Raw genomic sequence first — 16,077 nt, forward strand, 5'->3', positions numbered from 1 at the left:
AACTTTTCAAAGCTCTCTATGGACATTTCATTCTCCAGTTTTTCTTTTTTAAGTTTATTGTTCAGCTTCTTGGTTGCTATCACACTTTATGCTGCCTAAGAGAACTGCAGTACTGAACAATCACTACTAATTGATTGTTTTGAAAAGGAAACTCTAAGGAAAAATCCATTTGCAGTAAGCCAGCTATGAGTCAATTCAAATAAGGCAACCCATATGAGTAATATATTTCAGCTCTAGGGGAGCTACAATCCCCTTCTGCCCTCTGCAGTGGCTACTAAAATCATGATATTCACAGCTTCCAAAACTATCCAGCTCATAGTTTTCAAAGTGACTATGGAGCTGGAGAAAAGGGTATAGAATACATGGCAAAAAACCACAAAGCTCACTGTTCTATTAATTACTCAGCTATTTTTCTTGAACAAGCACACCTTCTATTATTTCAAATTTTGGTTAATGTCCAGAGATCTTAAAAAGTTGATTTTGAAAATGTCTATTGGTGTTTCTATTGCTTTTATTAAAGATCAGCATTTCAGAGGTCATTTCTCAACCATTCCACTGAAGTAACCTGGTCACCTCAATTAATAAATATTAATAAAATAATTAACAAAAATAAATTATTTAAAAATAAATTATATAATTAATAAAAATAAAATAAAAAAGAGTTACTCTCAATAGAAATTCTGTGATTATTCAATATATCATTTTATTTTTATTTTTATTTTATTTCATTTAAATCCAAGTTAATTAACATATAGTGTACTAATGGTTTCCAGAATAGAATGTAGTGATTCATGACTTACATGTAACACCCAGTGTTCATCCCAAAAAGTGACCTCCTTAATGACCATCACCCATTCAGCCCATTCCCTACACCAACACTCCACAGCAATCCTCAGTTTGTTCTCTGTCTTCAAGAGTCTCTTATGGTTTGCCTCCCTTTTTTTATCTTATTTTTCCTTCTCTTTCATTACGTTCAGCTGTTTGCTTCCTAAATTCCATGAGTGAAATCATATGATATTTGTCTTTCTCTGACTGACTTATTTTGCTTAGCATCATACATTCTAGTTCCATCCATGTTATTCTAAATGCCAATATTTAAGTCTTTATAATCTCTGAGTTATATTCCATTGTATACATATACCACTCCTTCTTTATCCACTCATCAGTCAACGGACATCTGGGCACTTTCCATAATTTGGTTATTGTTGGGAGTGCTGCTATAAACTTTGTGCATGTACCATTTCAAATCTTTATTTTTGTATCCTTTGGGTAAAAACATAGTAGTGCAATTGCTGGGATAAGGTAGTCCCATTTTTCATTTTTTGAGTAAACTCCATGCTGCTTTCCAGAGTGGCTGCGCCAGTTTTTATTGCCATGAACAGTGTAAGAGGGCACCCCTTTCTCCACATCCTATCCAACATCTGTTGTTTCTTGAGTTGTTAATTTTACCTATTCTGATAGGTGTGAGGTGGTATCCCATTGTGGTTTTGATTGTATCCCATTGTATTTCCCTGATGATGAGTGATGTTGAGCATGTATTCATGTGCCTGTTACCTATCTGGATGTCTTCTTTGAAAAGTATATGTTCATGTCTTTTGCCCATTTATTCGCTGGATTATTTGATTTTGGATGCTGAGTTTGATAAGTGCTTTAGAGATTTTGGATACTAACCCTTTATCCAATATGTCACTTTCAAATATCTTCTCCCATTCTGTAGGTGGCATTTTAGTTTTGTTGATTGTTTCCCTCACTGTACAGAAGTTTTTATCTAGATTCCAATAGTTCATTTTTGCTTTTATTTCCCTTGCCTCCAGAGACACGTCTAGTAAGAAGTTGCTTCGGCTGAGGTCAAAGAGGTTGTTGTCTGTTTTCTCCTCTAGGATTTTGATGGCTTCCTATCTTACGTTTAGGTGTTTCATCCATTTTTAGTTTATTTTTCTGTATAGTGTAAGAAAGTGTCCATAGTTTTTCTGTATGATGGATTCTTGGAAGGTGGCAGCGTAGGAGGACACTGGGCTCACCGCATTCTGCTGATCACTTAGATTCCTCCCACATCTGCCTAAATAACCCAGAAAACTGCCAGAAGAATAGCAGAATGGACTCTCCGGAGCCAAGTGTTGACAAGAGGGCCACAGAACAGGGTAGGAAGGGCTGAGAGGTGGTGCACACCACACAGACTGGTGGGAAGGAGCCGGGGCAGTGGAGGGGCAGCCCGCCTGGCAGAGCAGAGCCCCAGAGTCTGGCTTGCAAAAGAAGAAGGACCGGACTCCGTGAGTTCTGACAGCCAGCATGAATTCACATCTGGAATGTTATAAGTCAAAAGCTCTGCTCAGAAAGCAGGAGGGCTAGAGAACAATGTGAGGGAGACTTGTTGAAACCCAGAGGACAGAGCTCAGCTAGGTGGGGAACAAAGGCGTTGGACAGTGCCATCTTCCTCGCCAATTACCCAGTCAAAACCCCAAAGGGAACCAGTTCCTGTCACGGAACTTGCTTGTACTGCACAAACACCCAATGCTGTGCTTTTGTGGATCCATCCCTCTAACCGGTCTGCCTCCCTCCCAGTGCCTCAGGGCCCCTCCCACAGTGGACCATCGAAGGCAAAGTGAGCTGAGCCTGCCCCTCCGGCCCCTGTGCACCTTGCAAATCCACCAAGGATAATATGCCAGATACCATCTAATCAGCACCACAAGCCTGGCAGTGTGCAAGTAGCCCAGACAGGGGCCACACCATTCCACAGTGAGTCCAGCCCCTGGGAGAGGGGAAGGTAAGGTACACACCAGTCAGACTATGACCCCAGCGGTGGGCTGGGGGCAGACATCAGATCTGACTGTGGACCCGCCCACCAACACAAGTTACTCCAGACAGCACAGGGGAATACCCCTGCAGTTCCACGCCACTCAGGGACTATCCAAAATGACAAAACAGAAGAATTCTCCTCAAAAGAAACTCCAGGAAGTAGTGACAGCTAACGAACTGATCAAAGATGATTTAAGCAAAGTAACAGAACATGAATTTAAAATAATAGTCATAAAATTAATGGCTGGGCTTGAAAAAAGCATAGAGGACCGCAGAGAATCTATTGCTACAGAGATAAAGGGACTAAGAAATAGTCGTGAGGAGCTAAAAAATTCTACAAATGAGGTGCAAAATAAAATGGAGGTGACCACGGCTCGGATTGAAGAGGCAGAGGAGAGAATAGGTGAATTAGAAGATAAAATTATGGAAAAAGCAGAAGCTGACAAAAAGAGAGATCAAAAAAATCCAGGAGTATGAGGGGAGAATTAGAGAACTAAGTGATGCGATGAAACCCAATAATGTACGCATAATTGGGATTCCAGAGGAGGAAGAGAGAGAGAAAGGTGCTGAAGGTGTACTTGAAGAAATCATAGCTGAGAACTTCCCTGAACTGGGGAAGGAAAAAAGCACTGAAATCCAAGAGGCACAGAGAACTCCCTTCAGACGTGACTTGAATAGATCTTCTGCATGACATATCATAGCAAAACTGGCAAAATACAAGGATAAAGAGAAAATTCTGAAAGTAGCTAGGGATAAACGTGCTGGAACATATAAAGGGAGACCGATAAGACTCGTGACAGATCTCTCTACTGAAACTTGGCAGGTCAGAAAGGAATGGCAGGAAATCTTCAACGTAATGAACAGAAAAAATATGCAGCCAAGAATCCTTTGTCCAGCAACTCTGTCATTTAGAATAGGAGAGATAAAGGTCTTCCCAAACAAACAAAAACTGAAGGAATTCATCACCACTAAACCAGCCCAACAAGACATCCTAAGGGGGATCCTGTGAGACAAAGTACCAGAGACATCACTACAAGCATGAAACCCACAGACATCACAATGACTCTAAACCCATATCATTCTATAATAACACTGAATGTAAATGGACTAAATGCTACAACCAAAAGACATAGGGTATCAGAATGGATAAAAAAAACAAGACCCATCTATTTGCTGTCTACAAGAGACTCATTTTAGAGTTGAGGACACCTTCAGATTGAAAGTGAAGGTATGGAGAACTATCTATCATGCTACTGGAACTCAAAAGAAAGCTGGAGGAGCCATACTTATATCAGACAAACTAGACTTTAAATTAAAGGCTGTAACAAGAGATGAAGAAGGGTATTATGTAATAATTACAGGATGTATCCAACAGGAAGAGCTAACAATTATAAATGTCTATGCACTGAATACAGAGCCCCCAAATATATAAAACAACCACAAATACAAGCAACCTTATTGATAAGAATGTGGTAATTGCAGAGGACTTTAATACTCCACTTACAACAATGAATACATCATCTAGACACAGATTCAATAAAGAAACAAGTGCCCAGAATGATACATTGGATCAGATGGACTTGACAGATCTTTTTAGAACTCTGCATCCCAAAACAACAGAATATACTTTCTTCTCAAGTACACATGGAACATTCTCCAAGATAGATCACATACTGGGTCACAAAACATCCCTTCATAAGTATAAAAGAATTGAGATCACACCATGCACACTTTCAGACCACAATGCGATGAAGCTTGAAATCAACCACAGGAAAAAGTCTGGAAATCCTCCAAAAGCATGGAGGTTAAAGAACATCCTACTAAAGAATGAATGGGACAACCAGGCAATTAGAGAAGAAATTTTAAAATATATGGAAACAAATGAAAATGAAAAGACAACAATCCAAATGCTTTGGGATGCAGCAAAGGCAGTCCTGAGAGGAGGAAAATACATTGCAACCCAGGCCTATCTCAAGAAACAAGAAAAACCCCATTACAAAATCTAAAAGAACACCTAAAGGAAATAGAAGCAGAATAGCAAATAAACCCTTAAACCAAGCAGAAGAAGAGAAATGATAAATATCAGTGCAGAAATAAACAATATGGAATATAAAAAAACACTAGAACAGATCAATGAAACTCAAGAGTTGGTTTTTTGAAAAAATAAACAAAATTGATAAACCTCTAGCCAGGCTTCTCAAAAAGAAAAGGGAGAGGACCCAAATAGATAAAGTCATGAATGAAAATGGAATTATTACAAACAACCCCTCAGAAATACAAGCAATTATCAGGGAATACTATGAAAAATTATATGCCAACAAACTGGGCAACCTGGAAGAAATGGACAAATTCCTAAGCACCCACACACTCCCAAAACTCAAACAGGAAGAAATAAAAGCTTGAACAGACCCATAACCAGCGAAGAAATTGAATCAGTTATCAAAAATCTCCCAACAAATAAGAGTCCAGGACCAGATGGCTTCCCAGGAGAATTCTACCAAATATTTAAAGTAGAGATAATACCTACCCTTCTCAAGCTATTCCAAAAAATAAAAAGGGAAGGAAAACTTACAGATTCATTCTATGACCAGCATTATTTTGGTTCCTAAACCAGACAGAGACCCAGTGAAAAGAGAGAACTATAGGCCAATATCCCTGATGAATATGGGTACAAAAATTCTCAATAAGATACTAGAAAATCAAATTCAACAGCATATAAAAAGAATTATTCACCATGATCAAGTGGGATTCATTTCTGAGCTGCTGGCTGGTTCAACATTCGCAAATCAATCAATGTGATACATCACATTAATAAAAGAAAAGAACAGACCTATATCATCCTGTCAATGGATGCAGAAAAAGCATTTGACAAAATTCAGCATCTTTTCTTAATAAAAACCCTCAAGAAAGTTGGGGTAGAAGGAACATACTTAAACATCATAAAAGCCATTTATGAAAAGCCCACAGCTAATATCATACTCAATGGGGAAAAACTGAGAGCTTTCTCCCTGAGATCAGGAACACGACAGGGATGTCCACTCTCACCGCTGTTGTTTAACATAGTGATGGAAGTTCTAGCGTCAGCAATCACACAATAAAAGGAAATCAAAGGCATCAAAATTGGCAAAGAGGAAGTTAAACTTTCACTTTTTGCACATGACATGATATTATACATGGAAAATCAGATAGACTCCAGCAAAAGTGTGCTAGAAATGATAGATGAATTCAGCAAAGTCACAGGATACAAAATCAATATACAGAAATCAGTTGCATTCTTATACACTAATAATGAAGCAACAGAAAGACAAATAAAGAAACGGATCCCATTCACAATTGCACCAAGAAGCATAAAATACCTAGGAATAAACTTAACCAAAAATGTAAAAGATCTGTATTCTGAAAACTATAGAAAGCTTATGAAGGAAATTGAAGAAGATATAAAGAAAGGGAGAAATATTCCATGCTCATGGATTGGAAGAACAAATATGGTTAAAATGTCAATACTACCCAAAGCTATCTACACATTCAATGCAATCCCAATCAAAATTGCACCAGCATTCTTCTCTAAGATAGAACAAGCAATCCTAACATTTGTATGGAACCACAAAAGACCCCAAATAGCCAAAGTAATTTTGAAGAAGAAGACCAAAGCACGAGGCATCACAATCCCAGCCTTTAGCCTCTACTGCAAAGCTGTAATCATCAAGACAGCATGGTACAGGCACAAAAACAGACACATAGACCAATGGAATTCAATAGAAACCCCAGAACTAGACCCACAGAAGTATGGCCAACTCATCTTTTACACAGCAGGAAAGAATATCCAATGGAAAAAAGACAGTTTCTTTAACAAAAAGTGCTGGGAGAACTGGACAGCAACATGCAGAAGAATGAAACTAGACCACTTTCTTACACCGTTCACAAAAACAAACTCAAAATGGATAAACAACCTGAATGTGAGACATGAATCCATCAAAACCCTAGAGGAGAAAGCAGGAAAAAACCTCTGACCTCAGCCACATCAATTTCTTACTTGACACATCCCCAAAGACAAGGGAATTAAAAGCAAAAATGAACTATTGGGACCTCATGAAGATAAAAAGCTTCTGCACAGCAAAGGAAACAATCAACAAAACCAAAAGATAACCAACAGAATCGGAAAAGACATTTGCAAATGACATAGTGGACAAAGGGCAAGTGTCCAAAATCTATAAAGAGCTCACCAAATTCCACACCCGAAAAACAAATAATCCAGTGAAGAAATGGGCAGAAAACATGAATAGACACTTCTCCATAGAAGACATCCAGAGGGCCAACAGGCACATGAAAAGATGCTCAATGTCGCCCTTATCAGGAAAATACAAATCAAAACCACACTCAGATATCATCTCACGCCAGTCAGAGTGGCTAAAATGAACAAAACAGTAAACTATAGATGCTGGCGAGGATGTGGAGAAATGGGAACCCTCTTGCACTGTTGGTGGGAATGCAAATTGGTGCAGCTGCTCTGGAAAACAGTGTGGAAGTTCCTCAAAAAATTAAAAATAGATCTACCCTATGACCCAGCAATAGCACTGCTAGGAATTTACCCAAGGGATGCAGGAGTGCTGGTGCATAGGGGCACTTGTACCCCAATGTTTATAGCAGCACTCTCAACAATAGCCAAATTATGGAAGGAGCCTAAATGTCCATCAACGGATGAATGGGTAAAGAAATTGTGGTTTATATGCACAATGGAATACTACGTGGCAATGAGAAAGAATGAAATATGGCCTTTTGTAGCATCGTGGATGGAACTGGAGAGTGTGATGCTAAGTGAAATAAGTCATCCAGAGAAAGACATACACCATAAGTTTTCACTCTTATGTGGATCCTGAGAAACTGAACAGAAGTCCATGGGGAGGGGAAGAAAAAAAAAAAAAAGAGGTTAGAGAGGGAGAGAGCCAAAGCATAAGAGACTCTTAAAAACTGAGAATAAACTGAGGGTTGATGGGTAGTGGGAGGGAGGGGAGGGTGGGTGATGGGTATTGAGGAGGGCACCTGTTGGGATGAACACTGGGTGTTGTATGGAAACCAATTTGACAATAAATTTCATATTTAAAAAAATAAAAAATAAAAAAAAATGAATTTGAAAAAAAAAGTGTCCATGCTAATGTTTCTAGATGTTACTGCCCAGTTTTCCCAATATCATTTGCTGAAGAAACTGTCTTTTTTCCATTGGATACTTTTTCCTGCTTTGTTGAAGATAGTTGGCCATACATTTGTGGGTCCATTTCTGGGTTCTCAATTCTGTTGCATAGATCTATGTGTCTGGTTTTTTTTTTTGCTAGTACCATACTGTCTTAATGATTATAGCTTGAAATACAGCTTGGATTCCAGAATTGTGATGCTTCCAGCTTTGGTTTTCTTTTTCAACATTACTTTGGCTATTTAGGGTTTTTTCTGGTTCCTTAAATATTTTACAATTATTTGTTCTAGCTCTATGAAGAATTCTGGTGTTATTTTAATTGGGATTGCTTTGAATGTGTAGATAGCTTTGCATAGTATAGACATTTTAACAATATTCGTTCTCCCAATCCATGAGAATAGAGTGTTTTCCATGTCTTTGTGTCTTCCTCAATTTCTTTCATAAGCTTTCTATAGTTTTCAGCCTACACATCTTTTACCTCTGTGGTTAGGTTTATTCCTAGATATTTCATGGGGATTGTTGCAAATATAAATGGGATCGATTCCTTGACTTCTTTTTCTGCTACTTCATTAATGCTGTATAGAAATGCAACTGATGTCTACATTGATTTTATATCCTGTGACACTGCTGAATTAATGTAGCAGCGTTTCTAGCAGCGTTTTGGTGGTGTCTTTTGGGTTTTCTGCGTACAGTATCATGTTGTATGTGAAGAGCAAAAGTTTGACTTTTTCCTTGCCAATTTATATGCATTTTATTTCTTTTTGTTGTCTGAATGCTGAGGCCAGGACTTCCAGTAGAATGTTGAATAACAGTGGTGAGAGTGGAAGTCCGTGTCATGTTCCTGACCTTAGCAGTAAAGCTCTCAGTTTTTCCCCATTGAGGATGATTTTAGCTGTTGGTCCTTCATATATGGCCTTTATGATGTTGAGGTATGTTCCTTCTATCCCTACTTTCTTAAAGGTTTTTATCAAGAAATGATGTTGTGTTTTGTCAAAAGCTTTTTCTGCATCTATTGAGAGTATCATGAGGTTCTTATCCTTTCTTTTATTAATGTGATGTATCACATTGATTGATTTGGGGATAATGAACCACTCTTGCACCTGAGGAATAAATCCCACTTGAACATGGTGAAAAATTATTTTAATCTATTGTTGTATTTGATTTGCTAGTATCTTGCTGAGAATTTTTGCATCCATGTTCATCAAGGTAATTGGTCTGTAATTCTCGTTTTTAGTGGGGTCTTTGTCTGGTTTCGGAATCAATCTAAGGCGGGCCTCATAGAATGAGCTTGGAAATGTTCTGAATCAACCTAAAATTAAGTAACTGAATCAAGGAAAACCATTATATTCCATTACTGGCCTCTAAAAGACCTTATAAGTTTATTTATTAGGTGATCAAAAGACTTTAAAAACACACCAAAGTATATGTCAACAGGCAAGAAGTAAAGATTTTTTTTTTTTTGTATCTGGTTACCCACTATCAAAAGCCTCAAACTTCTCCATATTATCTATCATAGTCCAACTACTTTCATTAAATCATAAGGAGAATAGAGTCCATAGAAGGGAACTGTCAAGGTCACAAAGCTAGCTACACAGAGAGGACATGAATTTACAGCTCTGTCTAACCACTGTAAGATAATAATGTGACTCCTGTCACAGCCACAGTATCTATGTCACATATGTTTCTCTAATTGTCTCCCCCTCCTCAGAATGGTGTTTTCAGTTTTCAAACGGTCTCATATTCACCATTCTTTGCTCATGTCTATGGTAAGTTGGAAAATACATATGAAAGGTTAAAACAAGAGGTTTGGGCAATGGTTATTTCTGGCTCTGAGATACAAAGTCCTATAAGGCTTCTTACTCCTACATTTTAACCAAATATTATGGATCATTACAGTACCTTCTAATAGCTAACCCTGCAAATGCTTGTTTAGTGTTAATTTTTATAAAAGCAAAAGACACAGTAAGGTGAGATTATCCACAATACTTAAAATGTCCAAGATTAAAGATAAAAACAGAATCTTAAAAGCAACAAAAGAAAAGCTAACAGTTTCACACAAGAGAAACACCCAAAAGGTTATCAACTGATTTTTTCAGCAGAAACAGCAAAAAAAAAAAAAACAAAAAAAAAACAAAAAAAACAAAAAAAAACAAACTACCTACACACAAAAAATAAAGACAAAGGAACATGAAAGAAAGCCATCAAACAACAAGGGGACGCAGCAAAAGAAGAAGAAAGGAACAGAGGAAGACTACAAAATCAACCAGAAAAAAATTAACAAAATAATAGGAAGTACATACCTATAAAAAATTACTTTAGATGTTTATGGTAATAAAAGCTTACCTCAAAAAGCAAAACAAACTTCAAATAAACAATCTAACCTTACATCTAAAGGAACAGGAAAAAGAATAAGCAAAACACAAATTTATTAGAAGAAAGGAAATAATAATAAAGTAAAATGGAAATAAGTGAAATAAGACTAAACCAATTTAAGAGAGCAATGAAACCAAAACTAGTTCTTTGAAAAGCTAAACAAAACTGACAAACCTTTAATGCACAATCAAGAAAAAAATGAAAGGACTCAAATTAATAAAATCAGAAATGAAAGAGGAAAAAATGACAAGTGACATCAAAAACAAAATGGATTATAAGACAATATTATGAAAAATTATATGCCAACAAACTGGACACTCAAGAAGAAATGGATAAATTCCTAAAAACATACAATCTTCCAAAACTCAATTAAGACAGAGAAAATTTGAACAGACCAATTACTAGGAAGAAAATTTAACTACTAACCAAAAAACTCCCAATAAAGAAAAGTCTAAGACCAGGGGTTTTCATGGGGCAATTCTACCAAACATTCAAATGAGAGATAATGCTCATGCTTTTCAAACTATTCAAAAAAGGAAATGAAGCATAGAGAACTCCCAATAAATTCAACCAAGGCTGACCACTGCCAAGACATATCATAGAAACCTTTACAAAATACAAAAAGAAGGAAAGAATCCAGAAAGCAGCAAAGGGAATGAAGTCCTTAACCTACAAGGGAAAACAGATCAGGTTCACAGCTGATCTGTCTAAAGAAACTTGGTAGGCCAGAAGGGAGTGGCAGGATAAATTCAACATGCTGCATGGGAATAATAAGCAGCCAAGAATACTATCTCCAGCAAGGATGTAATTCAGAAAAAAAGGAAAAATAAATACTTTCCCAGACAAACAAAAACTAAAGGAGGTTTGTGACCACTACACCAGCCCTGCAAGAAATATTAAGGGGGGGAGGGGGGGTTCCTTGGTGTGGGACTTGAAAAAAAGCAACAAAGACTAGAAAGGACCAGACAACATCACCAGAAACACCAACATTACTGGTAACAGAATAGCACTAAACTCATATCTTTCAATAATCTCACTGAATGTAATTGGACTAAATGCTCCAATCAAAAGACATTGGGTATCAGAATGGATAAAGAAACTCAATTATATGTCTACATGCTGCCTACAAAAGACTCATTTTAGACCTAAAGACATTGACAGATTGAAAGTAAGAGGATGGAGAACCATCTATCATGCTAATGGATGCCAAAAGGAAGCTGGAGTAGCCATATTTATAGCACACAAATTAGATTTTATTTTATTTTATTTTGTTTTATTTTATTTTATTTTATTTTTTTCTTTTATTTTTGCAATTAAAAAATTTTTAATGTTCATTTATTTTTGAGAGAGAGACAGAGACAGAGTGTGAGCTGGGTAGGGGAAAATAGAGAGGGAGACACAGAATCCAAAGCAGGCTCCAGTCTCTGAGCTGTCAGCACAGAGGATGACATGGGGCTCAAACCTGTGAACTGTGAGCTCATGACCTGAGCTGAAGTCAGAAGCTTAACCAACTGAGCCACCCAGGTGCCCTGAGGCTATGCATTTTTGGCAAAATAACACAAAAGTGGTACCATAACCTTCCCAGTGTATCACAATAAGGGATTCTTGGTATCAATATTCTTATTACTAGTGATATTTATCTTTTTTTTTTTAGATTTTAAATGAAAGACTGAAATAAGAGATAATGAAGGACATTATACCATAATTAAGTGGTCTACCCATTAAGAAGATCTAACAATTATAAATATTTATGCCTCCCCCCACCTGGAACACCCAAATATATGAACCAACCAATAACAAACATAAAGAAACTCATTGACAATAATACAATAACAGTAGGGGACTTTAACACCTCACTTACAGCAATGGACAGATCATCTAAGCAGAAAATCAAAAAGGAAATAATGGCTTTGACTGACACACTGGACCAAATGGACTTAACAGATTTATACAGAACATTCCATCCTAAATCAGCAGAATACACATCATTTTTTCGAGTGCATATGGAACATTCTCCAGAATAGATCACATACTGGGTCACAAATCAGCACTCAACAAGTACAAAAAGATCAAATTCATACCATGCATATTTTCACACCACAACACTATGAAACTTGAACTCAACCACAAGAAAAAAAAATGGAAAGAACATAAATACTTGGAGGTAAAAGAACATCCTACTAAAGAATGAATGAGTTGGGGCACCTGGGTGGCTCAGTCGGTTAAGCCTCCGACTTCGGCTCAGGTCATGATCTCGCGGTTCGTGAGTTCAAGCCCCGTGTCAGGCTCTGTACTGATGGCTCAGAGCCTGGAGCCTGTTTCAGATTCTGTGTCTCCCTCTCTCTCTGACCCTCCCCCATTCATGCTGTGTCTCTCTCTGTCTCAAAAATAAATAAACGTTAAAAAAAATTTAAAAAAAAGAATGAATGAGTTAACCATGAAATTAAAGAGGAAATTAAAAATGCATGGAAGCAAAAGAAAATGAAAACACTACAGTCCAAAACCTTTATTACGCAGCAGAGGCAATCCTAAGAGGGAAGTATATTGCAATACAAATCTACTTCAAGAAGCAAGAATGGTCTCAAATACACAACCTAACCTTACCCCTGAAGGAACTAGAAAGGGAACAGTCAATAAAGCCTAAAGCTAGCCTAAAGTGAAATAATAAAGACTAGAGCAGAAATAAACAATATAGAAACAAACAAACAAACAAAAGCAGTAGAACAGATCAATGAAACTAAGAGCTGGTTCTACTAAAGAATTAATAAAATTCACAAACCCTAGACAGACTTATCAAAAAGAAAAGAGAAATAACCTAAAGAAATAAAATCATGAATGAAAGGGGAGAGATCATAACCAACACCACAGAAATACAAACAATTACAAGACAATTTGATAAAACATTATATGCCAATAAACGGGGCACCCTGGAAGGAATGCGTAAATTCCTGGAAACCTAGAAACTACCAAAAACTGAAACAGGAAGAAATAGAGAATTTCAACAGACCCATTACCAGCAAAGAAATTGAATCAGTAATAAAGTATCTCCCAAAAAACAAAATTCCAGGCCAGATGGCTTCTCAGAGGAATTCTACCAGACATTGAAAGAAGAGTTAATACCTATTCTTCTCAAACTGTTCCAAAAAATATAAAAGGGAGGAAAACTTACAAACTCATTCTATAAGCCAGCATTACCTTCATTCCCAAACCAGACAAAGACCCCACAAAAAGGAGAATTACAGGCTAATATCCCTGGTGAACATGGATGTACAAATTCTCAACAAGATACTAGCAAATCAAATTCAACAGTACATTAAAAGAATTATTCACCACGATCAAGTGAGATTTATCCCTGGGCTGCAGTTCTGGTTCAATATTCACAAATCAACCAATGTGATACATCATATTAATAATAGAAAGGATTATAATTATATGATCCTCTCAATAGATGCAGAAAAAGCATTTGGCAAAGTACAGCATCCATTCTTGATTAAAAACCCTCCACATCACAAAGGCCATATATGAAAGACCCAAGGCTAATATCATCCTCAGTGGGGAGAAATTAAGAGCCTTTCATTTCCCCTATACTCAGGAACAAGACAAGGATGTCCACTCTCACCAGTATTATTTAACAAGGAAGTCTTAGCCTCAGCAATCAGACAACACAAAGAAATTAAAGGCAGCCAAATCAATAAAGAAAAAAGACAAACTTTCACTATTTACATACAACATGATACTCTATGTAGGAAACCTAAAAGACTCCATCAAAAAATTTCTAGAACGAGTACAAGAATTCAGCAAAGTCACAGGATATAAAATCAACATACAGAAATCAGTTGCATTTCTATGCACCAAGAATAAAGCAGCAGAAAAAGAAATCAAGGAATTGATCCCATTTGCAATTGTACCAAAAACAATTAGAAACCTAGGAATAAACCTAACCAAACAGGTAAAAGATCTTTACAGTGAAAACTATAGCACACTCATAAAACAAATTGAAGATAATACAAATAAGTGGAAAAGTATTCCATTCTCATGGTTTGGAAGAACAAACATTGTTAAAATGTTTATACTACCCAAAGCAATCCACATTTAATGCAATCTCCATCAGCATACCACCAACATTTTTGACAGAGCTAGAACAAACAATCCTAAAATTCGTATGGAAGCACAAAAGACCCTGGATAGTCAAAGCAATATTGTAAAAGAAAAATAAAACTGGAGACATCATGATTCCATATTTCAAGTTATATTATTAAGCTATAATCTTCAAGACAGTATGGTACTGGCACCAAAACAGATGCATAGATAAATGGAACAGAATAGAGAACCCAGCAATAGACCCAAAACTGTATCATCAAGTAATTTTTGACAAAGCAGGAAAAAGAATCCAATTGTAAAAAGACAGTCTCTTCAACAAATGGTGTTGGGACAACTAGACAGCAACATTCAGAAGAATGAAACTGAACCACTTTCTTACACCATAAACAAAAATAAATTCAAAATTGATGAAAGACCTAAATGTGAGACAGAAAACCATCAAAACCCCAGCGAAGAATACAAGCAGCAACCTCTTTGACCTCAGTCATAGCAACTTCTTACTAGACACATCACCAGAGGCAAGGGAAACAAAAGCAAACATGAACTAGTGGGATTTCAACAAGATAAAAAGCTTCTTTCTGCACAGGGAACAAAATGATCAACAAAACTAAAAGGCAAGGTAAGTAATGGAAGAAAATATTTGCAAATGACATCTGATAAAGGGTTAATATCCAAAATCTTTATAGATTTTAGCAAATTCAACACCCAGAAAACAAATAATCCAGTTAAGAAATGGGCAGACAATATGAATAGGCACTTTTCCAAGAAAGACATCCAGATGGCTAACAGATGCATGACAAGATGCTCACTCATCATCAGAGACATAGAAGTCAAAACCACTGTGTCATACTACTGCATACCTGTTAGAATGGTTAAAATTAACAACACAAGAAACACATATTATCTGGTGAGGTCTACCAGATAATACTCAGATTTTTTAAGGTTAAAGCAAATATTTTGGGTATCTGCCTAGGTCTCCTGCTTGATCATTTGCCATTTGGGTATTACTCCCCATAAGCTTCAGGATACAATCCAAAATATTTCATGAGGTATTCCAGGCCCCTTATTGTCTAACCCAGGCAACAGCATCACAAACCCATGCAGTGTTTTTGGCCAACAGGTATGTTTTGTTTGGTTTGCTGTGTTTTCAATTTTAATTTACTGGTGGCACTTAATACTATGCATAAAATATATGGGTGTCACTTTCTGGAAAAAAAATAAGAGATTATGGCAATGTAGCCCCACATATTTTAGGTGGAAACAATCACTGGAGCCCAGTCAAAGATGCTGCTTTTAGATGGAGCATGTCTTTTTTTGTTCGCCACAGCCCTACCTCTCATTACCAAGTCACAGAGACAGAATATCAATTGCCATCCTATATCCAGCCCGCTTTGCTCACTTTTATTACCTGCCAAGACTCTAACTTAGCCTTTATGCAATCTCTAGGTCTTAATCTCTGACTCATCCCTACTCTTTCCAGTCACATTCAATGCCCTCCAGTATCAAGAGAGATAATCTCACTCCCCTCAACTGTGCCTTTTTTATATGTGTTTTCTCTCCCCTCTTTAATTCTCATTCATCCTTTAGAAATTCAACTCAGATCAGGACCAAAACAGAAA

General features: G+C 37.0%; 1 protein-coding gene across 1 annotated transcript in view; it reads right to left on the minus strand.

Moving 5' to 3' along the window:
* OPHN1 (oligophrenin 1) overlaps window positions 1-16,077 on the minus strand; it is a 530,949-nt gene that overhangs the window by 361,459 nt on the left and 153,413 nt on the right. The gene's annotated exons all lie outside the window — the stretch shown is intronic.

The sequence above is a fragment of the Panthera uncia genome, chromosome X, assembly GCF_023721935.1.
Source record: "Panthera uncia isolate 11264 chromosome X, Puncia_PCG_1.0, whole genome shotgun sequence".
NCBI classification, from domain to species: Eukaryota; Metazoa; Chordata; class Mammalia; order Carnivora; family Felidae; genus Panthera; species Panthera uncia.